Source organism: Cnephaeus nilssonii, assembly GCF_951640355.1.
Source record: "Cnephaeus nilssonii genome assembly, chromosome: 9".
Lineage (NCBI taxonomy): Eukaryota > Metazoa > Chordata > Mammalia > Chiroptera > Vespertilionidae > Cnephaeus > Cnephaeus nilssonii.
In genome coordinates this window covers 8,077,063-8,103,382 of record NC_137080.1, presented here as the reverse complement: position 1 = coordinate 8,103,382, position 26,320 = coordinate 8,077,063, and the positions used below count along the sequence as shown (strand labels likewise).

The following is a 26,320-nucleotide window of genomic DNA, read 5'->3' as shown; positions in this document are numbered from 1 at the left end:
CTACCTTTCTGTCATACTTTGCTAGAGTATATACCGCACTCTTTGCCAAACATTAGCTCTTGTTGAATGAGTCCCTAAGGAAGGGTACAGGACTGTACCACAGAGGAGGAGAAATGCAGATTTCCTCACGGGGGAGTCCTGGGTCCTGTGCCTGTCACTTCAGGCCACAGGGTGTGGCTGTCGAATCTAGCGCGGGAACCACAGGAGAAAATGCTACCAACCTTGCCCAATCATGGGCTTGCCTCCTCTTTCCATCACACCTCCTCTCATTTCTAAGAAGCTGTTGCATAATTATCAGAGAGCAAGTCTTAGGTGTAGCACCCTACACATTTCACACAAGCAATCCTGGAACAGTTTAAAATGGTAAACCACCCGTCCCCAATCCCTACTCCTTTGCAGAAAAGGTTCAAGTGAGAACTCTTTTTATGGGCACAGGGACAACAGAAAGAAAACAGTGGGGGAAATCACCCGCTAAGGAAGATAGTAAGGAGACTATCACGTAGAAGCTAAGCAAATGTTTTCAAAGGTTAGCAATGTTATCTGAGCCAAGCTGTGCCTGTATCTTCTGCACGAAACATACTAAGTTAGCCTTCGTCTGGCACATTTCATTCTAAATTTGCCACAAAGTAATAAACGGGTTCAAAGACACAAGAAGAAAAGACATGCTCTGGTGATGTCAGGGACTTTTTATCTATACTATTAATCCTTTTCACCGTGGGCAACAGCAAGCCTCTGAAAAAACCAGCCTCATGACTCATGATGAAATCAGCACTTTACGCACATGTGGGTCACATTAATAACCTTTGCCTAATTGAGAATTATTACACTTTCTCTTGGAGAGATCTGGTTTCTGGTTACAAATGTTTTCTTTTTGGAAAGTGGCTCCCAGATGAAGACAAACATAGGCACTAAAGAAAAGGGAGAAAAAAAAATAATTCACTTTGAACTTTCTTAACCTTCCCTGAAAAACTGCAGCTACATCCATGGCTTCTACTCCAACCTGGGCAGCTCAGAAATGCACATTCCAGGATGGCAGGGCCGATTCCACAGCGGATGCTTCTGGCTGGGCTGGACCTGACTCTGTTTATGAAAGAGGGCCTGAACTCGCAGCACCCACGCTGCCATCCAGGCTGCACCCCGACCCCGTTTTCCAAAGGGGTCCGTCCCTCTGCTTTGCAGCTGCTGCTGCTTTCTGTCGCGCTGGTTCCCTGCCCCTTGCCTTGCACCTGCGGCCCTGGGAAGCACCCATTCATAGGAAGGACTCCTGGGCAACCTCTGTCTGGAGCGTGTGTTGCTGGGGAGGAGATGAAAGTTCTCTTGCCCTCTAGCGTAGGCTCTCCGTGGAAGCATTTGCTGGGTGACAGCTGAGTGGAGTCTGAAGCTGGGGCCTCCTTCAGGCTTCCAGCCCGGGGCTTTGCCGCCCGCCCCCCCCCCCCCCCCTCCCTCGGCCCTTCCTAAAATAGCCTGGGGTGGAGGAAGGGAGACTCCGAGAATGTGTCCAACGCCCTACCTCTCCCATCCGAGAGTAGCGACAGTGCCAGCCATCACTACGAGAGGGTGGCAGCCTTTTGCCTCGGCATCACCGGAGCCCCAGAGAGGTGCCATAAGCGGAAATGACAAGCCGGAGAGGGGGCTGTGAACAGGGGCAGCTACGTCCAAGGGGCTGGGAACACGCTCCCCTCCGCCTGCCTCCCCATCCGAGAGCACCGCACGCACACGCCCCTGCCACCGCCTCCCCCCAAGCACGCACCGCCCGTGCAAGCAAGTGCAAACTTGCTCGCGATTTGTCTGCAATCTCTTCGGCTTGCACCCGGCTTCTCGCCCCCTCTCCTTCTCCTCCCGCCCCCATCTCTCCTTCCTGGTACCTCCTCTCTCCCGGGCTGGTTCAGGCTCCAGGCGGCGCAGCGAGCAGCGAGCGAATGGCCGGCGCGGTCTCCGTAGCCCTGGCGCCAGCGGATGCGGGGCTGCGGGGAGCCGGCCGCCCGGGTTCCGAGTACAAGGCGCGGGGCGGGCTTCCGAGCCGAGCCGAGCCGAGCCGCCGCGCTCCCGGGCTGGCGCACCGGCTCACCCGGCGCAGGCTGCTCCGCCACGCTCCCTCCTCTGCAATCGGGTCCTCCCCCCGGCTGCACCCTGGGGGGTTAGGCCTCCCCGCTTGGCCCCCTCCCCGGCCCCCCGGCTGCTCCCAGAGCTAGTACTCCTTTCCGAGGGGAAGGTCGGGTGCTGGTGCCGTTCCCAGGCGGGGTCCCAGCACTACCCGGAGTCGCCACACCCCTCCTGGCCCCGCGCCAGGCTCCAGGTTGCGCTGGTCCCTGGACAGGGGACCGGGAGGCTGGCTAGCAGGCTTCCCCTTACCTCCCTCCCGCAGATGCACGGCCCCAGGCTTTTCTCTGCAGCAGCCAAGGCAGGTCTGTGACCCACCCTCTCCTGAGCCTCTCACCTCCTGGGGGTCTAGGAGGGAAGAAATGGCCTAGAGCCCCCGCAGGAATACGTGCTGCACCGGCCCCTAACTCTGGCCTGGGGTTCCCCCCCTCCCCGCCCGGTTGACCTTTTTGGAGCAGAACCGATCTGGAAAGGCTGGGGAAGCGCCCTGATGGTCCCAGGAAGGAAGTGATGCAGTTCAGTAAGAACATTCCACGGCTCCCATTCAATGGACTCCCAGAAAGATAACAGCAGCCGACCTTTTGACCCTCAAATCAGCAGCCCGTAACATCACGGAGACTGGCCGGGCTTGGCCGGGTTTTGCTATTGTTGTTTATCAAGCTTCGCTCTCTTGAGAAGGCACTGGACACCTTCGTCGGATTGATTCCCGAGTGTTTATTAAGATGATGCTGAGGAATTGCCTTCAATTCCGTCAGCTGCCCCCTGTGAGCCTGTGTGAGTCTTTTAGGCAAGGCCTTCTTCTCCTGGTGCGGGGGAGATCGCCCTGTTGGTGTTGCCTAGGAGCACTCAGGAGAACGATTTTGTTGTGGTTTGATGGTTTCCAAGCAAAGTCAAACATAGTCTCTCTTCAAGGACAATGAAGTCCAAGGGCAGGGGACGAAGGCAGCTAAAATAATAGAAGCTATGTCGCAAGAATCTTAAGCATAATAATCACCCCCTAGGATTTTCAATCTGAACAAAACATTCCTTAGTCTCTAAATTTGCTGAATGGACGGACTGGCTTACAAAGCAAAAGTTTCTCTTTCCCTCACTCTCCAGTCTTGAGCTTTGCATTTTCTTTAATTTTTTTTCTTTGGATTCTATAAAAATGATAATAGTCATGTGCTATATGATGACGTTTTTGTCAACAACAGACTGCATCTACACTGTGGTCTTATAAGATTGTAGCAGAGCTGAAAGTTCCTAAGGTGTAGTGACGTGCTAGCCCTATATTGGAACGCAGGCCTGCCTGGCTGGGTGGCTCAGTTGGTTGAGTATTGTCCTGTGCACCAAAAGGTCAGGAGTTCAATTCCCAGTCAGGCCACATGTCCAGGTTTCGGTTCCATCCCAGGTTGGGGTGCATATGGGAGGCAACCTGATCTCTGTTTCTCTCTTTCCCTCTCCCTTCCTTTCTCTCTAAAATCAGTAACATTTTTTTTTAAATGTCATAATGTTTGCATGTTTATGGTGATGCTGCTGTAAATATACTGTCCCACCAGTCCCATAACTAGCACATCCAATTGCCTACAGTATATTATACTTTATAATAATAAAAAGTGACTATTACTGGTTTATGTGTTTACTATACTTTTATCATTATTTTAGTGTATTCTTTTACTTATCGAGAAAAGTTTGCTGTAAAGCAGTGTGCCGTGCTATGCCAGCGGCAGCCTCATACATCTCGTGTTTACCACTTCTCCACATCATTTTCTCTTGTCCTTGATTTGTTTTGTTGTTGTTGTTGTTTTATACAGTACCAAGCAATGTGTGTGTGTAGATAAAAGCAATAAGCTATAGCATATAGCCTAGGTATATAGTGGGCTTTAACATCTAAGTTTGTGTAAGTTCCCTCTGTGTAGTTCACACAATAACTGCCTCCATAGTTAAGTAACATGACTGTATCTAAAGTGAATCTGGTAAACTATCTTTCCTTTAGAGCCCAAAGAATCAATCTCTAACTGCAAAGGAGAGGACAGTGTTTGGTATCAGTCCCAATGTATATTGTGCCTCAGCCTCTGCCCAAGGCGGCTCTCATTAGTGATCCCAGAGTTCCTTGGGAGTCATTCTAAATAGCACCTTCTGCCAGGGTAGATACCAGCCTGGTACCCAAACTTCTAGACCTATCACTCAGGAGAAAAGAATTTGGCTCAGTTCTCCCACTTAATCCTTCCCCTTGGATAACCAATTCACCCTGAAGGCTCCTGGGGGTAGGAGGAAGGTATGCGTTATGTGTTAAGCATTTGCTTCCTTAAGTTGCTTACCTGAGAAGTGAGCCACTTAAGTTGTAAACCTGAGGCATTGCTCCCACCAACAGCAACTCCTTAACTGCACCTCGCTGCTGCTCTCCCAGGCTCAGACAGGTGGGGTCTAGGATGGTGTGGCTGGCCTTGGCCGCCCGATGAACTGGACTTCCCCTCTCAGCCAACTTTATCCTCCACAGAAGGACTAAGCACATTATTGACATTTTAAAAAAGTTGTCTTTTTCATACACCCCAGGGAAGTGTGCTGTACCTTCCTTTTTTTTTTTTTTTTAAACAACTATTGTTTGAAAACCTACCATACATCAAATACTATCCTAAGCCTTAGGACCACAGTGGTAAGCAAAAACCTGACCTGTTCCTGCCTTCAAAGAGCTTCCAGTATGATCAAGAAGGTAGACATCCATCGGAGAACCACACAAATAACTAGAAACACCAACCTCCAAGAAAAGGCCAATGTTGTTATGGCACCTTTCAACAAAGGGAACTAATTTAGAGATTAGAAAGATTTGGCTAAGGAAGTGATGTTTAAACTGTGATCTTCAGAAAGCATGGCACTAGCTCGGTCAAAGGGGGGCAGGGGTGGGGTCTGGAAGCGCGCTCCAGACAGAGGGAGCAGCATGTGCAAAGGGTCTATGAAAGAGAAGTGCATGGTGCATTCGAGGAGTTGAGGAAGATGGGAGAAGAGAAAGCAAGGAGGGGACAGGACCTTCAGGAAACAATGGACTCCATGAGGCCCAAAATGGAGTAAAGGACAGACCATGTGGGCCTAAAAAATTGGTGTGGAGAGATGGGTCTTTACATGAAGTCATTAAAGTGTGTAGCATAATAAGATTTATGTTTTTTAAATTTCCCTTTGGCTATAATGCAGATAACAGATTAGAAGTGGGGTTAAAATGGGTAACAGTAGACCAGTTACGAGGCTGCTACAGTAATCCTTTAGAAAGATCATAGCATTCGTTATTAGAGTGTTGGTGCTGGGAAAAGTGGTTGGATTGGAGAGATATATAATAGACAAAACAAACAGGACTCAAGGCCCCAGGTGTGGCAAAAGGAAGTCAGAATAGTACAGTGCTTAAAGTCTTGGGTGTTAAAGCCAGAAAGGCCCAGGCTTGAGTCCCATCTCCATCATTAACTATCTACATGATTTTAAGCTAGAAATGTAACCTCTCACAAGTTCAGATTTTACAAACCTATAATTCAGGATTATAACAACCTATCTCACTCATAGAGCTATTGTGGGACTAAATGAATGACTACTTGAGAAGCACTTCATACCTACCAGTGCCTGTCATGTGCTCACTAAATGCAATATAATGAACATATTGTTATGGTTCTATTTACTATTCGTTTGATGTTTCTGAAGTTGGCAAATAAAGGGAAACAATCAGGCTCTACTTCACTTTGCAAAAGGCTAACAGGGTGAGGACACCAGCTCTGAGAGCAGTACATGTAATCATGGGGCCTTCTCAGGCTGAGAGACAGCAGCCAGGGCAGCAACCCAATTCACTCCTCCACCAAGCCCAAGGCCTGTCCTTCTCATCGGCTTTCTCTTTATCTTGTCTTGGTTTATGTAGGGTCCTAGTCTCATACATTATGGCAGCTCTCTGCATTAACAGGAAGAGCCAAAGAACAGCAAGAAATTGCAGAGTCACTTCAGTTCAGCTCTATCCCAAATCCTGCATCACTGTGTTCCGTTTTATTTGTAAAATGAGAGTAGTAGCACCTATATGAAATCAGCAAATAATTATTTATATTTCTATCATTTATCTTTTATGTTATTGTGTTAATACTATGGCAAAATTTTGCCATGTTGTTGGTTGATCGAAAGGATCAGGGTCCTACCTGAGGTTCATCCTATGACATGAGCACCTGGGCAACCCTACAAGGGGGTCTCTACTTCCACCTTCTTACCTTAGTCTCTTCAAAGCAAACTTCTATGGAAATTCTAAACAGAAGGGCTCTCTTACTTTTATGCTAATGGGGCTTTGTTTCTGTCTTGATGCAGTCAATAATGCTCTGTTTGAGTTTTAAGTGGTTGGTAGTCTCTTATGATGTAATTAGAGGCCCGATGCATGAAAATTCGTGAAAAAATAGGCCTTCCTTCCCCTGGCTGCCAGCACTGGCTTCCCTCCAGCACCCGGGACCTGGGCTGCTTTCTTCCAGCCCCAGCTTCATCCTAAAGGACGTCAGGTCTAATTAGCATATTACCCTTTTATTATTATAGATTGCTGCTGGTGGAGTCATTATAATCTGCTAAATGAGGGGAAGGACTGATGGGAGGAGGGGCTTACTTCTTTCAGCAAGGAAGTTTTTGGAGGATTTGGGGTTGAGAGTACTAAGATTCACCCAAGTCTTCCAAAATGCCCCTTTCCCAATTCCCAGGGCCCACTCTTACCAATGAAGTCTTTAACATCCACACAAGAGGCCTAGCAATCATCTTGCATTATAAACTTGCTACCTGCAGCCACAGACAGGTCTGATTTTTTGCTGTATCAATGATGTGGCTTCAAATGTGAGGATCCTGGCTTGATCCAAGACTGTCAAGTTTCTGAGCTTGTCATATTTTTTCTTACAGCCTCCACTGTAGTGTAGTCAGAAGTAGCCAACACACCCCTCAGTCTGTCTAATTCTCTTCTCTATTCTAGTCTACTTGCTCTCCTAAATCCTTGTCTTCACTAGACCCTTGATTTTAGGCAGCCAGAGGTGTTCATTTAAGTAACTGTTAGTCACTACGTGTCTCCTTAGAACTGTATTTTAAATTGAAATGAGGTCATCACTGTATGTTAACCCAACCACATCAACTAACCAATCAATATGAGATTCCCATGTTTGTAGGTCTGGAACTAGTCTTGTTATGTAATACTAGAGGCCTGGTGCACAAATTCGTGCACAGGTGGGGTCCCTCTGGTGGCCTGCAGGGATCAGGCTGAAACCCGCAGTCCAATGGTGCCTGCAGCTCCTACCTTCCGCTCCCACTCATCCCAGCCCCACTGTGCCTGCTGTGGGCTCACACCCCATCAGTCCCAATCGGGAGAGGCTCGTGCTGCCGCCGCAGTGCTCACCAACCATGAGCCCTGTGCCTGGCGCCCTTCCAAGGGCAGTTGCCTGCGGGATCAGGCTGAAACCAGCTCTCCGACATCCCCCGAGGGGTCCTGGATTGTGAGAGGATCCAGGCCCGGCTGAGGGACCCCACCGGTGCACAATGGACCGAGGGAGGGCTCCAGGGTGTGTCGGACCCATCTAGCTCAGTCCCAATCAGCCGGACCCTAGCAGCAAGCTAACTACCGGTCGGAGTTGAATGTCTGCCCCTGGTGGTCAGTGCACGTCATAGTGAGTGGTTGAGCAGCCTCAGCATATCATTAGCATATTATGCTTTGATTGGTTGTTCTGTTCAGTCTATTTACATATTACCCTTTTATTATATAGGATTCTGACAGGATTCACTAAAGAAAAAGAAAAACAAGTAGAGGATTTGATATCAGGATTAGGTGCTCAGAAGTTGTTGGTAAGCTAGATTAGTGACTATTAGTGTGGCTGCCATTAGCTTTCGAGTAATATCACTGTAGATATAACTCAGGACTCAGCAACTGGCTGCTGCCACCCAGAGGTAAAAATACTGCAGCAAATGGCCTGCAGTGTCACAGTGCCTGGCTCTGAAGACCCCGTGATGGCCCGTTGCCTTCAGCCAGCCACTGTAGCACTCCTCTTTGCCTTCCAAATCTTATGTGAGAGCATTGGCAAAATGCAAATTCACCCAAATCTCCCAGGAAAGGGAGCTTAGGAAAGGTAACACCCTGACTTCCAGCCTTTGAGACACAGGAGAGAACATTGAATGGGTTGCGAATAAAGGTTTATTTTCTGTCTACCCCCAGAATGTAAGCTCCGTGAGGGCAGATAGCTTTGCCTGTTTGTTAACTCTTGCATTCTCAGCATTTAAAATAAACACATAAGATGTACTCAATAAATATTTGTTAAATAAATGCATGAATAATGTAGCAATCCTACTATAACTCATGGAATTCTACAGACCATCAATGATGCTATTATGTTACTATCCAAATCTCCAGGACATTTGAACCCCATTGGGCCATAAACACAGGATAATCCCATATTTCATGATGTAAAATGGTAGAATAAGATATTTTTCTTTCTCTTCAGCTGTTAATCCTATCTTTTCTGTTTGGTTCACAATGTTGTAACTATCCTACAGCAATGTACTTTCAGCTCTGATTGTATGTGTAGTTTTATGTCTGAAATGGCCCCTGATAAGTAGACATCTCTGAAATGCCCTGATGAATTCACTTCTGAGATTGTGTTCTTTTCATGTTTCCCTTGGGTTTGTGTCACAGTCTAGGCATGTCAGAGTCTTTTCTTTGTTCTTCCTCATATATTACTATCATATATCGTATCACATTAGGCTCATCACCTTTTGTGGATACTTTAAAAATTTGTTTCACAGGCTGCCACCACTCTGCCTAACTTGTGCACAACGACTCTTCTAAATACTGTTTTGAACTGAGCTTTTGTTTACAAGATAACTGTGCCAGTAATGACATCAGGTTGTAGATGAGTTTGCAGTGGGAAAAGATCATGTGGATTGAAGAAGTTCTTAATTGGATTCCTACAAAGAGTGTTCCAGAATGGCTGAATGAGCTCACTGGTACACACAGTTTTACTGGCCACTTGGAAATACTTCAAGGAGCCTCTCAGGAAGGAAAAGAGATCCTTATTTGTGCATCTCTTCTTCCTGGTTTATTGCATTTCTTCACACACATTTTTAGCTGGAAAATTTGTGAGAAATCATCAGAATTAAGTTTCTGTGTGAACATGTGTTAGCTTAGACTCATTATCATGAATGCAGCAGAAAAGCCAGCTGAAATTGGCAGAAACAATAAAGAAGATTTATGAGCTTATAAAAGTCTGAAAGGCTAGGTTTCAGGATTAACCCGAAGTTTCCACCAAGGATTTGGTTTCTTTCTTTTCCTCTCTGTGCTGCTGTCCACATGTTGGCTTCATTTGAAGGCTGATTCCCCTTATGGCTGTAGAACAGTTACTAGCAAAAAAATTGAACTACGTACTTCTTGGTTCACTCATTGAGAACGAAAGAACTTGCATCTGGAAGTTTCAGGCAAGTGTGCTAAAATTTACCCAAATTAGACTAACTTAGGTTATGTGCCAATACCTCCCACCCAACCAATCACTGTGGCCAAAGGAATAAAATATTCTCAGTGGCTTTAGCCAATCAGGGCCTATTCTGTGTCTTAAACTTGCCATAATATTTTCCCATAGCAAATGATCAATGTAAGCAAGGTATAGATACCTGTGTTTGTCAGAGTCACTCCCCAAAATAGAGGTTATAAGCACTCGATTAGGCTAATTTGAGGGGAGATGTTTTTGTTTTGTTGTACTCAAAAGGCCAACTTACAAAGGTGTGGATGGGGTGCAGTAGAACCATAAGGCATAGCACACGGACTTGGAAAGGGGAGGGAGAGGCTCCTGGAACCCGGAAGAGGACTTGGTTGAAAGGTAGAAGGGAGTTCTGTGAATATTCCTGTGGAGAAGAAGGTGTTGAAAGGAACAGGGACCCATTAGGAACACAGGTAATTTCAGAGGTGACTGGGAGGAAGCTAGTGAAATCAATAATACTACATTTTTGTTTTCTTCTGTTTCTATTGGTGCTCCCCATTTTCCGAACCCAACCAGAAGCCTGAGGATGCAGGAGTCCTGTTGATGTGACCATACTGGTTAACCTTCCAGGGCTGATTGAAAAAGAGCAGAGAATAGATCTGGGAGGAAAAATGGAAAGTATTCTGCACAGAATCTGAATTTGAAAGTTGGGTACCATGAGAAGGTAGGAGATAATAAATCCTGGGGGGAGAGCCAGCCAGTGTTTCCTATAGGCCAGAGTCTTTTTCTTACTAATCTTGCTGAGAACTCTTAAGATACTAGGTCAGTACCTTACATTCAAAAACAGATAGGCCTCTTAAAAATTCTTCCAATATCACATATATTTTTATGAGTATTCTTCTACCACAATGACCAGAATCATGAACCAACTATTTATCTTAATTAACTATATTTATTGCCATTATCTACATCAACTGCTACAGAAAGAATATTAGCTAATTGATGGGACATACTGCTTACGTTCTAGGAAAGCTTCCCAGAAGAAAACATCTTGCATATAAAAGATCATCACACGTATGATAGAGCCTTCCTGTTCCCTATCTTTCTTGAGCATAAAATAAGAAAAAAATGCATATTATTGATATGAGATACAGTATTTAGATTAGATGGCGAATTACTTGAAAGTAGGATATGTTTTTATCCCCTAATATCTTTGTGTGTTTTTTTAAATGTATTTTTTTATTGATTTCAGAGTGGAAGGGAGAGGGAGAGAGAGATAGAAACATCAATGATGAGAGAGTCATTGATTGGCTGCCCCTTACTGGGGATCAAGCCCTCAACCTGGGCATATGACCTTGACTGGAATTGAACCTAGGACCCTTCAGTCAGCAAGCTGACACTCTATCCACCGAGCCAAACAGACGAGGACAATCCCCTAATAACTTTGTACAGAGTTTTGGGATTCCTCTGTCTCTCTTCTAAGACAAATCTGGCAATCAACAGAATCTAAAATGGATATACAAATTTAATTTTGCCTCTCTAAGCACAGAAGTGCCATGTGTCCCAGGATGACTGCCAAAGTGGCAGCTGTCTTGCTTGTAGAGCCAGTGGACTCCATTTGCATCTCCATCTAGAGCTGGCTGTGAGTGATTCACATGGCCGAGGCTTTGCTACACAGCAGGGTCCCCAGGTTCCCCGTTATATGTTATGATGGGGACCCAAGCAAGGAATGATAAACTAGACTAGGAAAGGAAGGACTCAAAATCCAGGAAGATCAGCACAGTTAGGGCTCATAACATTCATTCATTCGTTTGTTCATTCATTCATTCATTCGTTTGTTCGTTCATTCACTCAATAAGTATTTACTGAGTGCATACTATGTATGCACCAGGCTATGATTTTTGTGTTGATTAGAACAGTGAAGAAAACAGAAAGTATTCTTGCTTTTATAAGTTTATCTTCTAGATGGGAAAACAGACAATACCTAATATATATACAAACTGATACTATATTGGATAATGATAGCTGTTTTTACTCTGGGTCATATGGGAACCACCGGAGAGTCCCAAGCACAGGAATGACATGATGTAATCTGTACTTTCAAAAACCGCTGGCTACTATTTTGATAGGAGCCTGTCTTGTCAAAAGCAGTAGCAGGAAAACCAATTAGGAGGCCACCGCAGCATCACAGTTAAGAGGTGATTGTGGGTGACTTGGACCATGGTGGTGGCAAGGCAGCTGGTGAGAAGTGATTATATTCTGAATATATTTTGAAGTGAGAGGTTATTAGGTTTATGGACAGACTTGATGTGGTATATGGGGGATAGAAAAGTCATTAGGACATTAAAACCAGCTGTTTCCAGAAGATTCCATGCACACATTTGAGTTCTAACAGGTCTGAAACTGGAATTGGGCCATTCTCATGGGGCAAGTAATAAGAAAAATTCTGGGAATTCTTGAGAACAGGGTCCTGCTACTCCTGACTTTGCTGAGGTTGGAGTAAAATAGTGCATTCCCAGATGAAAGGCATGGGAGTAGAATTTATTTGGCATGTGTTGAAATGGTGAGGAGTCATATTTTGTTCAAACGTGGAGATGGTGAAAGGTAAATACAGGATGAGTTCCTGTAAAGACCAGGGTGAGAAATCTCTGTGGGAAATCATTAATGATTGTGAGGAGGGAGTAACAGTGAGTGTTGCATTTTGAGAAGTTTCAGCCACCTTCACTGTGAGGATATATTAGTGCTAAGGCTGCCATAACAAAATACTGCAGACTAGATGGCTTACATGATGGAAATGTATTTTCTCATATTTCTGGAGGCTGAAAATCTAAATCAAGATTGGTTCTCCTGAGGCCTCTTTTTTTGGCCTGCAGATAGCCACCTTCTCATTGTGTCCTCACATGCATACTCATCCCTAGTGTCTTCTCTTCTTAGAAGGACACTGATCATATTGGATTAGGGTCCCACCCTTATGGCCCCATTTAACCTTAATTAAGTTTTTAAAGGTCCTATCTCAAAATATAGTCACATTGTTTAGGGCTTCAACATATGCATTTTGGGGAAACATAATTCAGTCCCATAGCAGAGGGGTACAAAACCAGAGGTAAGAATATCATTGTAAGTTCTAGGTAGAAGGAAATTGGCATCTGAATTATTAGGGTGATCACAGTGGAAGAAAAAGGAAGATGGATATCAAAGACATTGTATAAGCAAAAGCTATAATGACTGAGTAATTGATTGAATATAGAGGCCAAGAGAGAGGACTCACTGATAAATCACAAATATTGCACCTGAGTGACAAGAAGAATGATGTTGTCCTTAACCCAAAATATCTGCCTCTTTCACTTTGTCCATCATTTAATTTCTCTAGATACCACCTCCACCCCCATTTCTTTCTGTACTTCCCATCTCGTCCAATTTGTTTCTACTGCAGCAGAAATTCTGACATTTTCCACTAGGCTAATCTTCCTAAAGACAATTCCAGGAAACATCTTTCATGTCATTCTGCTGTGTCCTTTTCTGTCCTACTTCGTACATTTTCAGGCATTGCAATTGTTTTTCTTTTCTTTTTGTGTGTGTGTGTGTTTTTTTATTGCTTTATCAATTTCTAATCCATCTGTTTTTCTTGGTTAACCTTCTCCCCTCCCATTTCTGTTGTCTTTTCTCATTAGATCTCAGTTCTCGTCCCAAAGAATCATTACGTCCAAGATATTGCTTGATATTGTACATGTGAAGAGATCATTTTAAAGACTATTTATTTAGAAGGAGGGAAGCATAATGCAAATAAAGGGGTCATAAACTTTGCTTCTCCTTCCTTGTCCCGCCTCCGCTCAGTCCTAGGCAAACTGGGACAGATAGTACCCTAGTTAGGCTACTTACATTGGCACAGTGAGGGGAAAAGAGGTGTAGGAGTGCCACCTGGTGTCTTTGTGCTGTACACATGCAGACCTTCAATTTACGTCACCTTTCAGCCTTACTTCCTGTCCCTACTCCTCTTACCTTTCCGACTTTGAGGCAGGAATTAGGGTGAGCTACCTAGTTTGCTTTATAGAAACCACATAGGGTATTCTTGGTATGTCTTTATTTGTTGGTTTCATCCATCAACATACACCCTCAGTCTTTCAGAAATCTTTCCCATGCTAAAGATGCTCTCTCCTTTCATCAATCTCATTTTGTGACTATTCCTTTTTTGGGTCCCTAATCTTTTATTTCATTGGAGTATTAGGATGGCTGGGGAGTCAAATGCATGCACTGGTTGCTACCTCAAATCAGAAGTTTCTTTTCTGTTATATTAACAAGTTCCTATTTGTCGCTTTATACATATTATTATAAAAATTTTTAAACTAACATATAAGTGGATAGAACTCTCATATACCCATCACTTAATTTAACACTATGTAATATTTTGCTATATTTGCTTTATCCAACATTTTAAACATTTTTCCTTTTATAAAGTGTTTTAAGGCAAATCTTAGATGTCTAGTTATCTCATCCTTACATACTTCAGTAAACATCTATTAGATAACTGTAAGTCTTTGTGTGGGTATATGTCCATTACTCTTATAAATGTGGCTGACCCATTCATAATTTCAAATTATTAGTGCTATCCCCACCTTAAATAGAACCTATTGAAATTAAAGTGGGCATTTGAATGTTTAGATGGTCCCATTAGAAAAATAGAGCAAGTAACTGAAATATTTTTATCTTGCATTTAGAGAGGAAAACCTATTTTATATCACTAATGAAGGTAAAAACTTTGACTTCCTTTTAGGGAAAATAAAACATACTTGAAAAATGTATAATACAATAAATATATCTTAAGGCTTCAAATGTAAAAGACAACTAATTTTGATAGCATAACTTAATTTAATGTTCATGCATCTTGCTATGCACGTTGTTGAAAATAGGAAAAGGTTATAGAGAGAACAAGGGCATGAAAGGAAAGTCTTCAGGGCTTTCAGACCTGAGCTTTTTATAACAGTGCACTTTTAAGCTACCCAATCATCAATAAAACCTATAAACCTGACAATGTCTATACTGTGTGGAATTCAAAATATATATAGCATTTCTACTGCAAATGACTAAAATGAAAAGTGATTTTGCAATCCTGGTAGAGGTGTTACAGACTAAATAGAAGCAATCTCTAATTTTTCAGCTGCAGCAACTTTAATGGCAGAGACGGGAAGTTGTGTATTGCCACCTTCTGGTGAGTTTCATCAGCTCCTTGGGGGACTTCGTCAGATGGTGGATAAGGTTTTATGATAGACAACATGGCTGACTTTTCTAAACTAACGCCTTCATCAGTACACATATATGTGTTTATTAAATTGACAGTATAAATCAAATGACCTAATATTGGACATCGACAATTTTTAAGTTTAAAAGGGCTGGAATTGCGATTGTCTTGTTCATCATTGCATCCCCAGTACCTAACGCTATTTTGGGGGCAATATGGGTATTCAGTATACACATGTTGAGTAATAATAATAGGTTTTGCTACTGTCTTTTTATAGTCTTGACTCTGCTTTTCAGGATCAAATAGAAATTGGTTCCTGAGTCTGGGCCTCTGAGCTATTTCGTAGTTTCCAAAGTTCTTTCTTCACCTTGTTTCTTGTTTCATCCAACATATTCCCACTACGTTTGGGTGTTAAAAAAATTCTGGTCTCCTTTGTAAGGGATGATTTGCTTCCTCTCCCATGCACCCTGTCTCTTGCAGTGTCCAGATTGATTTCAGGCAACCGATGTTTTCCCCATGGAATACACAGCAATGCTGAGATCCCTCCCTAGCCGTGGCATGTTATCTTTTTGACTCCAGTATTCTCTGATATGGGAGGTTTGGCCATAGTGACATGTAATGTGTTACTTTTTACATATGCTCCCCTGGGAACTGGGCCATGTGTGTTTTCTGGGCTGTCTCTTCGGATGAATAATCGCAGAGAATTCAAATTCTGGTTGTCAGAGTCCAACTCTTACCATAAACATTGCATACTGCATCTGGGAGGATTAACTGTCACCTAGTCCACCCTGTGCCATTTGTACATCACAAAACAGTGGCCCGCGACTCGCTTCCATGGTGAAGCCCGCCAGGAAGAGATGGTCGTTAGAAGTTTTGCTGTCTTTTTTCTCCTGAGTCTTTTGGACATGTTTGCCTCGCTCGCACAGGAAAATTAGTTTAATGGAAAAGCTGTTCCCTTGCAGTCTTGAAGTGAGAAATGATTTTTCCTTCCCGATTTGATTATGTCCTTATGCCTCACATTTCTTTCTGCTGTATTTCCAGGAGGAACTTCATCTGAGATTATTTTCCCTTCCTACCCTCATATATCTGCTCCTTTCTGTTTTATCATCTTTCCCTTTCCCCTTCATACCCGCTTTACTCATTATGCTCTTCCTGACTCCCTGATTCCTTTGTGGGTATATATTTTCCTGTTCTGACTTGGTCATTTCCTCTGTCCAGTGGTTACTAAGATCACAAACATTTTTGGTTTGAAGCTTCTGAAATGAACTCAGGCTTATAAAATATTTTTTAGCAAATACAGACTCACACTTTATTCAAAGGTATAATTTTTATGTATGACCATTATTAGCTTTACTCTCTGCCCAATGGTTACTTAAGAAAAACAATAACTACCATACTTGAACACCTACTACGTGCCAGGCACTGTAGGAAGCACTTTCCATACATTATTTCTAATGTTTATGAACTTCTTGTGAGGAAGCATTATGTTATCCTATTTTGCAAATAACGGGACAAAAGCTCAAAAACTAACAGTGCCGTGTCTAGGGTTACTCATCAGGTGAGGATTAACAACAACAAATATGTGAGGCAAATATTTGAATTTTTTTTATGTGAGGCAAATTTTGTGTTTCTTGTGAGATTATTTTAGTTTTTAATACTATACAAGCATATTTCTCCTGTCCCATCACTTCCTTTTGTTGTTGTTAATCCTCACCTGTGGATATTATTCTATTGATTTTTAGAGATAGTGGAAATGAGAGGGAGAGACACAGAGAGAGAAACATTGACGTGAGAGAGACACATCTATTGGTTGCCTCCCAAATGTGCCTTGATTGGAATAGAACCTGAGATCCTTCATCTGCGGGCCGACACTCTATTCACCTAGGCAAACTGGCTAGGGCTCATCACTTCTTTATAGAATTTGAATAACCCCAAAGACATTTGAAAATTATCCATATTTCCATGGATGCCTTTTCCAAATCTGGCAATTGCAGGACAACACCATTCAATGACGCTTCCTGTGATGAAGGAAGTCTACATCTATCTGTGCTGCCCAGTGTGGCCACCACCAGCCATGCTCAGCTTGAGCACAGAAAACGTGGCTAGTGGGACTGATACACTGAATTTCTAATTTACTTTCATCTTAGTTAATATAAATGTAATTTTAAATAGCCGAATGTATCTACTATATGGGACAGTGTGGCTATGCAATATTCATGTTCCTGTAATTGTTTCCTATTGCCCCATCTTCACATTATCACTTGCCCACTTTCAGGCCTTCTGTTCTATTTGGCTACTTTAAAATCACTGTGAGGTCCCTTCATGCTGTCTCAAAGGGTAAGAGAGCCTTCCTTTTTTACTGCTGTGTTGTATTCCATTGTGTAGATGTACCACAGTTTTTTTACCCACTTACCTACTGACGGGCACTTGGGCTATCTCCAGACCTTAGCTATTGTAAATTGGGCTGCTATGAACTGAGGGGTGCGTATATCCTTTCTGATTGGTGCTTCGGATTTCTTAGGATATATCCCTAGAAGTGGGATCACAGGGACAAATGGTGGTTCCATTTTTTAAATTTTTTGAGGAAACTCCATACTGTTCTCCACAGTGGCTGCACCAGTCTGCATTCCCACCAGCAGTGCACTAGGGTTCCCTTTTCTCCACATCCTCACCAGCACTTGTTTGTTGATTTATTGATGGTAGCCATTGTGACAGGTGTGAGGTGTCATTGTCATTTTAATTTGCATCTCTCTGATGATCAGTGACGTTGAGCATTTTTTCATATGTCTCTTGGCCATTTGTATGCCCTCTTTGGAGAAATGTCTGTTCAGGTCTTCTCCCCATTTTTAAAATTGGATCATTTGTCTTCCTTTGGTTGAGTTGTATGAGTTCTTTATATATTTTGACAGCATGGAGGGACCTGAAGGTTATTATGTTAAGCGAAATAAGCCAATTAGACAAAGACAAGTACCATATGATCTCACGTAGATGTGGAATCTAATGAACAAAATAAACTGACAAAAAAAAAAAATAGAACCAGTGGCATGGAAACATGGTACAGACTGAGGAATTTCAGAGGGAAGGGGGGAAAGGGGCGGCAAGAGATTAACCAAAGAATTTATATGCATATATGCATTGCCCAGGAACACAGACAATAGGGTGATGAAGGACAGTAGGGTAGGGGGGACAATGAGGGGGAAAGGAGACAACTGTACTCTTAACAATAAAGATTTTTAAAATTATATAAAGCAAATAAAAAATCACTGCCCGAGGGCAAAAGAAATTATTTGCACCTTTGACTGTAATCATGGTAATGGGAGTTAGAAGAAATTACTTTTAAATGTTAATTTCTAAGAAAAATAGTATGGCATCACAACATATCTTTGCTCTTGCTTAGCTTCTTTTCAGAGATTGCTAAAAACAACACCTTTTCTTCAATTTGGACTTAATTAGCTTCAATGTGTAATGTAAAGGTTTCCTTTAACACCACTAATTTACAGTTTAATTATTTTTTTACTTCTTAGCATTATTTCCTGCTTTCTGTTCACTTTAGACTCTCATGCATTTAGTAATTAAGGTGCAAAGAGGCTGAAGTTACATCTTTTATACCATGAAGTATTATTCCTATGTTACATAATTTATATCCCTAAACATTTAATGTATGACAGGTAGATTTTTATTTACATAATCTGTTGAAAAGGTCTTCTTCACCGAATATATTTATTAACAAACTAAAACAAATTAAAACTGACTGAATAAATAAAAACTTAAAATTATGTAAAGATACAATGTGGACCCACATAATACATATGTACCTTGTTTTTAAGATATGATTGATTATTTGATGTTTTTGTATTGTAAAACAAATCACCATTTTACCAAAAGTCATCCTCTAAAGCAGTGATTTTCAACCAGTGCGCCCCAGGAATTTTTAAAATGTGCAATACCTGACTTTTTAGTCAGGGGCACTGACCTCTTTTCCCTTGGATTATAAAAACAAAAAACAAAAAAACCCACAAAAAATGACAAGAGCCAACACAACAATAGCTATCTGGTGTGAATAAATGAAAATTATATCCTTTAAAAAATCAGATAGACAAAAAATATATTTCCTGGTATATCACAGAATTTTAGTAATCAGTTTGTGTGTGCCATGAGATGAAAAAGGTTGAAAATCACAGCTCTAGAGGTTCCTTTAGTAATAAATCCTCATGTTTGTTTGTCTTTCATTAAAAAGAGATTATCATTCTCTTTTGAAGCGTATATCTCTTGCCCATGTATGATACATCTAAAATTATTTTGATAAGAGCCAATGCAGGTTATAATAATAAACAAACCAGTACTGTTTCAAGCGAAAGTTTGCATGTGAGTGTATAGCACAAACCAGTGAGGAGATGAAACTGTCTGGACATTGAGAACTTTGGATGGATGGGCATTTGTTATCCACTAATGTACACTGTGTGATAAAAAAATAATCACTCCCAGAGAAATACAATTCCACTGATTACACATAGATTTTCAAGAACATTTCTCTACTGTCTCCTCCCCTGGAATTCCTCTTAGGGTGTGAACCAAGTAAGAGGAAATGAGTCTTCAATAAAGCTTAAAAACAACTACTCCAGTGCTAGCTTGCTGTATATTTTCAAAATGTTAATGACCTGTAAAAGATAAGGAAAGAGGTTGATGGGGGGAAAAAGGGCAGAAAAAAAAGTTATTTAGAGTATTATATTTCTCTAAATATAATACAATTTTACAACTTAGAATTTTATTTATAACCAAAAGTACATTTGGTAGAGAACACTATTGGTAATATTTTGCATTTGGATAATGTAATTGAGTTAGATAGCCACGAGCCCCCATTCCTTTGAGACAAGTGATGTGAAGGAGATATTTTTTCCACCTATCTCTGTCCTTTATTGTTGAAGTACATTTCTTCAAGGCAAAATTTATTTTAAATTATTCAAAATTATAAAATCATGCCACTCTCACAATGTAAGAAATAAGAAATTATGTTCAAGATTTATATTGACTGAAAAATAATTTCTAGCATTGCTCTACCATTTCCATTTTTTGTTTCTACTAGTCATTTAATTTTTAGTTGTTTTATTTAAACACTAGAGGCCCAGTGCGAGAAATTGCGTGAGACCCAGACCTGCCCTGCGCGAGTAGCTTGCCTCAGCGAACCACCATGCTGCCAGAGCAGCGAGCCTTGCCACGTTGTGCAAGCCGCTAGCCCCGCCCCTTTTCCACCAGCGGCTTGCAGGCGGGGGGGGGGGTGGGGGGGGGTGGGAGGGGGTGGGACTGAGAGGTGCTCCATGCACCTCCTGGTGACTGGTCGTTTGGTCGTTACGGCGTTATGGCCACTGGCCTTTATAATATAGATAATTTCTACTAATCTATTTAGATATTAGGTAAACCCATCTCAGTCCTTGTTGAAGTCCACTACCACTATTTCATTTTATCTTTATTATCTTCTCAGGTTAATAGCCTGACATTTGAAAAAAGGGGGAAGGGGACTCATAAGAACTCACTGTAATTAGGAAACGATCACTATACAATTAGTTAAAATAATACCTAAAACTGCCCTTAGAGTTTTTCTAACCCAAGTCTTTTAATAGATATTAATAATAGGGTTTTGTATAAGTCAGGCACTGTTTATAGTTACCCTCCACTGACCTCAGGATCTAAGTGCTTCATGTGAGTCTTTTCATTAAATCAGTTCTGTGGGATGAGTATTATGATCACCTCAATTAACACATGAAGACAGTAGAGTTCCGCCTGGGCAGTGTTGCTCACTGGTTGAACATTGACCTATGAACCAGGAGGTTAGGGTTCAATTCCTGGTCAGGGCACATGCCCAGGTTGTGGGCTCAATCCCCGGTGGAAGGTGTGCAGGAGGCAGCCAATCAATGATTCTCTCTCATTGTTGATGTTTCTATCTCTCTCTCTCCCTCTCCCTTCTTCTCTGAAATCAATAAAAATATATTTTTAAAAAAGACATTAGAATTTGGAGAGGGAAAGACCAGGAAAAGCGTAGAAGGAATGATAGAAGGAAATCAATGGGCAAACAAACACAGGAGTAAAATGCCTGTGACATGTGCCAGGCAAGAGAAAATGCAGTTTCTAATCTGTCATATTAGAAATGATTTGAGAGAGCGCCGAATCCTAACCACTAGACCACCAGGGAACCTTAGAAATGATTTGAAAGTTAAAAATGAAGCTCTCATGCATTCTCATGAGAGCATGACACCATGCAATCCTTTTGGCAGTGGACAAGTGATTACCATCTAAAACAAGGTAAACAGAGTTCAGGTATGCTGCCTTCAGGTTAAATGTTGGCTCGAATTTTAGAGGTTAGGAAGAAAGCTTTGTAGTTAAATGACTTGGCCAAGGTCACAAAGTGACTCCTTTCCTGCCAGAATGTTGACAAGAATGTTGAGAGCAGGGCCTTGGGGCCTGGGAGGAAGAAATCAGGGAAAGGGAAAAGCAAAGGGAATGCTCACCCCCCTCACTCCGCAGAGTCATTTCCTATGTTTCAAATATGTGAGAGATAGAATGAGCTTCCTGATTCTTTTCTCGACAGCTTCCCTGATGTCCTGGCAGACAGGAACAGAAAGAATCTGGGCAGGTGGTATGACCGTGAGTTCTGGTGGAAGGCGAGACCATGGAGTGCTTTGGGCCAAGTGGAACCTGAACCAGAGCAGAAGGGCCAGAGCAGAAGGTGCCTCCTGAGAAGAAAAGCCTAGAACATATAGCTCCTTCATCTCCTCTATAAGCTCACTTGACTGCCCCTATGATCTTGGGCCCTCCTCTCCATTTTACTCTTTCCTCCTGTGGACGAAAACAGGGTTCTACAAAAAGTAACCTCACAAGGTGATCTAACCATAAATTCCTAAATGGGCAGGTCGTGGTGTATAACATTTTTAGTAGACGGTTTATCCTTGCTTTAAGCAAGCTATTTCCATTGTTTTTTTGTGCCCCTAGGTTAACATACTTTTGATATGTCAGAAGTAATACCCCTGGTACAGAGACCACCCTCAAGACAGCATATAATTGTATTCTGTAATCCAATCCCCACCTTCCTTTCTCCCACCTTCACATAATCTTCCTGAAGTTCCCTCCTTTATTTCATATGCATAAAAGGAACTTTCTCCAGAGAATCTGAGATCATGTTTTCTGGCAATTGTCATTGGTTTTGGCTGAAAAATAAACTATTATAAAAATTCTCTACAGGTTTGGACTTTACTTACATTGACACTCTTTAGATTTGTTAAAACACATTGAAACATATTACAAATCTGTTTTCATCGATACCATAAGTGGTTTATTCTGATTCAAGCCAGAAGATCAAATGAAATAAAGGCCAATGACATAGTGAAGAAATAGGACTCTTCTATTCTGCCTTCACTTCTTTCTTTCTAGTTAAATATAAAGATCTTTAGATTGAAAACTGTCATCAATGATTGAAAAGAAAGAATTGAAGTCCCTAGTGACTAGACAGACTGTAAATTAACATGTCGTTGTTCTAAATGAGTAATATCTTCTGGTCTGGGCAATTTGGACTCTAGTGTATGGGAATTTGAATGTCAATTTATCAAATGTAGGTTTACAGAGGAATCACGGAGAATATGGCAGTTTTATTGTTAAAAAGAATGAAATTGGTTCCTCAAATTTAAGATAAATATTTGCCATAAATCCTACTAGGTTTTAGAATGTGTTTTGGAATGAATGCCTTGGGGAGTACTTGCGAATGAACACTAATCATTGTAAGAGCCTGTGTTATTGCAATAATAGCAAGTATGCCACGCTAAGTTAACTTTCTTATTAAAATATATCCAGGCTGTAGGACCTTGATTATAAACTATGATCATATCAACCAAAGTGAACTATTCTTATGGGTGAGATAAAATTAGTGAAACATCACTAACTTTTCAGCAGCATGGAATCCTTCAGGCTCTACTGAACCCCCTGGGCTGGTTCTCAATGTGACAGATATACATAGATTTGAGTGTGTTGCTCATGTAAAAATGCTGACAGACCAATCTGTTCTCTGCATCTTTTTTTTTTTTTAAGATCCCACATATAAGTGAAATCATGTCATACTTGTCTTTCTTATTTCACTTAACATAATGCCATCCATATTGTTGAAAATGAAGATAGTCTGTTCTATTTAGGTTCTACCATTCTTTTTTTTTGTAGTTTAAGTTCTTTATTGTTTAAAGTATTACATAAGTCTCCTTTTACCCCTATTGACCTCTCCCCAGCCTCCCACACCCCTCAGTACATGCCCTCACCCTCTCTCCTCCCCATCTGTGTCCATTGGTTATGCTTATATGCATGCATACAAGTCACTCCTTCAATAAAATCATTTTCCACATAAATCCTGTATATTTTTGTTATATTTTTCTTATTTGCTGTAATTTTTTCCTAGTAATGACTTCTTTCCTTTGTATATCTTATATTGTTTGTGACAATGTAGACAATTTTACAACCTACAACAAATTATGCTTTCATTTTTATCTTTCTAATTCTTTACATAGTATATTATTTGTTTTTCTCATGGTACCAGCAAGGCCGTGCTGTCTGATTGTGAATAGAAATCATGATAGTGGTCAAATGTTCTGTTAAAGGGAATGCTTTAATATTTCCTCAATAATTATGATATTTGAATTTGTTTTTAATTTATACTATATTTCCAGTTCAGGAAGTTTCATTCTTGTCTCAGTGTATATATCAATATCTTTATCTCTTTTCTGAACAATTGAGGCACTTGAATCAATTCATTTTGTACTTCTTACTTGTAAGCTGTACTATAGGTTTTCGTTTTGTCTGGATTTTTTTTCTAAAATACTAAATTGCTTGGATCAATTTATTATGAGGAAGACAAACCCATGATAGTTTTAAAAATAAATCTACAAAAGAAAGTTTAAAGTCAAATGTTTATCTTAAGCCTGAGTTTGTCTGACAATGTTCTTTTGTATTGTTTGTCTCTATATCAAGTACTAACTCAAACTTTTAAATTATTGAATGCCTTTATAAATAGAGATCTTTAACTTTGGTTTTTCAGTGGTAAGTGGCATTTTTTATTAACCTGACATGGAATGGCTAAAACAATTTTATCTTCAGATCCCTTGGAATTATTTTATTATTGACTAAATATTTAATAAAAGCCTGCTTTGTTATTTATTAATAACATGTTATTAAGAGAACTATATTAGTCACGTAGCTACAGATAAGAGCAAGATCAATAAAGTTTCTGTCCTCATAGAGCTTAACTCTCATGGAAGAGCATAAAAGACAAAGAAAAAAGCAAAAACACATATAGCACAAAGTCTGGGCCTGATAAGTGCTCTGAAGAAAATGGTAACGCAGGGTCAGAGAAGAGGGAGTGGTTAGTGGGCCACTTCAGACAGGGGGCTATTGAATGCCCTGTAAGGACCAAGAGACCTAAATGAAGGGAGGGAGTAGGTCCTGTGACTATGGGGGAGGAACAAGCCTCCAATTGTGTTTTATGACTAGTGGGGAATCCAGATCTAAAGACCCACCTTGTGAAATAATGAAGAGTAGAAAAGCAGACCTTACAGTTTTGGAAAGATAAAAATTGACTTCCTGTTTTGGCATTACAAGTCATGGGACTCAAAAATCGCATAGATATAAACACCCATTTACATGGTTCTCTGCCAAAAAACAGTACGAATCCTTACCCAGCAAATTACATGCACAGATAAGAGCGAATGCTATCAACAGCTGTTAACAGAAAAGTATTCCTAGGTTATATATAGTGATAGAAAACAAGTTTTCTTCAGAGTTTTGACGGGTTCTGACCATCTGCAAAAGTGGAAATTTATTGGAGAAAATTTAAATGCTCAAATATGAAACAATAAGAGGAAGTTCCAGCCTGTATCCCAGGCCTGAGGTGGAGCGAACTCTGTTTCTGCCCAGAAGGCAGTTTTGACCAAGCCAGGCTCATCCTTTCTACCCATTTGGTTTCTTGTTTCAGAGTAAATACAGTTGATAGAATTCTGTATCAAAATGCATACATTTTGAAGTTATTATGTATTGAATTGTTCGTCTATAATACAACCAAATGTGGGTTTTAAAATGCATAGAGTAATTGAAGAATCCTACTATTTCTGGAATAATTTAGAAGTATTTCAATATAATTCTACCCAGATTATATATATTTTTGAAATAAAATAGTCTTTTACTTTTCTATTTTTATAAATTTTGACTGGACAAAATATTGATAAGTAAAACTAACTATTAAAATGAGACCCTACATTTGGTTAAACAACAGTATGGATATTTTACTTATTTGATTATATGGAAATAAACCTCAGCAAGAATATAGAGATGAGTCTTCATATTTTCCCAATGATGTCTCTGAATTTTCATAACACTCTATTATTCTCCTTTTGGTGGCCTATATATTAATATCCAGTACATTAACAGTTAATGTAAGTCTAAAAAACTTAAAAATGAGCAGAAACAACCTAGTTTTTAGAGAATTAGGAGTACAAAAATTAATATGAGATAAGCTTCATGTTTTTTGTTTCAGATATTCAGGAGTATCTTACTTCACAAAGATGGTTGCTGCTTCACACTTCCATTTAAGGAATCCATGGCCAGTTAGGTGAATGCAAGCTGTGCAAGAGCTAGTGCTAGATTAGGCAAAAATTAAGCAAAGTAGCTCGCTGAATGCAGTTTAGTGCAGTTACTAAGTATGGTTTAGCCCTGACTCCTACTTACGATGATTTCCCAGTGCTCAGAGGGTTTAGCTAGCCTAAGCTAGTAAAGCTTCTAAACAGAGACTTGAAATTTTAACTAACCCACATCTCCTGAAAAGTCTCATGTCAGCCTTTCCTATGACCACACTTTGCATACTCTCTTGTCATCCCCCGAACATCCCCAGTGAGGCCTGTAATCATTCCTCTCCTTTTATGTTGCCCTTTCTACCTTTTTACCCACTCACTACTGGGTAAAATTATTTTCATACTTTCACATACAATGCCAGGGTCATCCCTTCTCTCACACCTCCCCATGAAGAAAAATTACTCAACGTACTCCTTGCTGTAGCATTTAAAATTCTGTTGTAATAAAGTGTTTGTATTTATGTTTCTCCTATTACTTATTTTTTTAAATATGTTTTTTATTGATTTCAGAGAGGAAGAGATGGGGAGAGAGTGATAGAAACATGAATGATGAGAGAGAATTATTGATTGGCTGCCTCCTGCATGCTCCACTCTAGGGGTCAAACCCAGGAATTGATCCATGATCTCCTGGTTCATAGGTCAATGCTCAACCACTGAGTAACATTATCTGGGCTTATTTTTTATTTTATTTTTTTACAATTGAAAAAATGTTCTTTGTCAAATAAAAGAGCCTCTCTTATTTTTTTAACATCTTTTTTAAAATAGGTTCTTTCACTCTAGAAACTTTTTTCATATTTAAATACCAATTGTAATTAAATCTAAATTACATATTATATAAATATTTATGAAATAAAGGAATTTTCAAAATTAACATACCAAATAGAATGAGACATGTTAAGAGTTTT

General features: G+C 40.8%; 1 protein-coding gene across 8 annotated transcripts in view; it reads right to left on the bottom strand.

Moving 5' to 3' along the window:
• The window catches only part of SYNE1 (spectrin repeat containing nuclear envelope protein 1), a gene marked incomplete at its 5' end in the record, with an annotated part of 384,290 nt that extends 382,147 nt beyond the window's left edge, over positions 1-2,143 (bottom strand). For all 8 annotated transcript variants that reach the window (XM_079780696.1, XM_079780700.1, XM_079780701.1 and 5 more), the window contains one exon: positions 1,866-2,143. The remainder of the gene's footprint in view (positions 1-1,865) is intronic.
• Between the last annotated feature and the right edge of the window lie 24,177 nt (positions 2,144-26,320).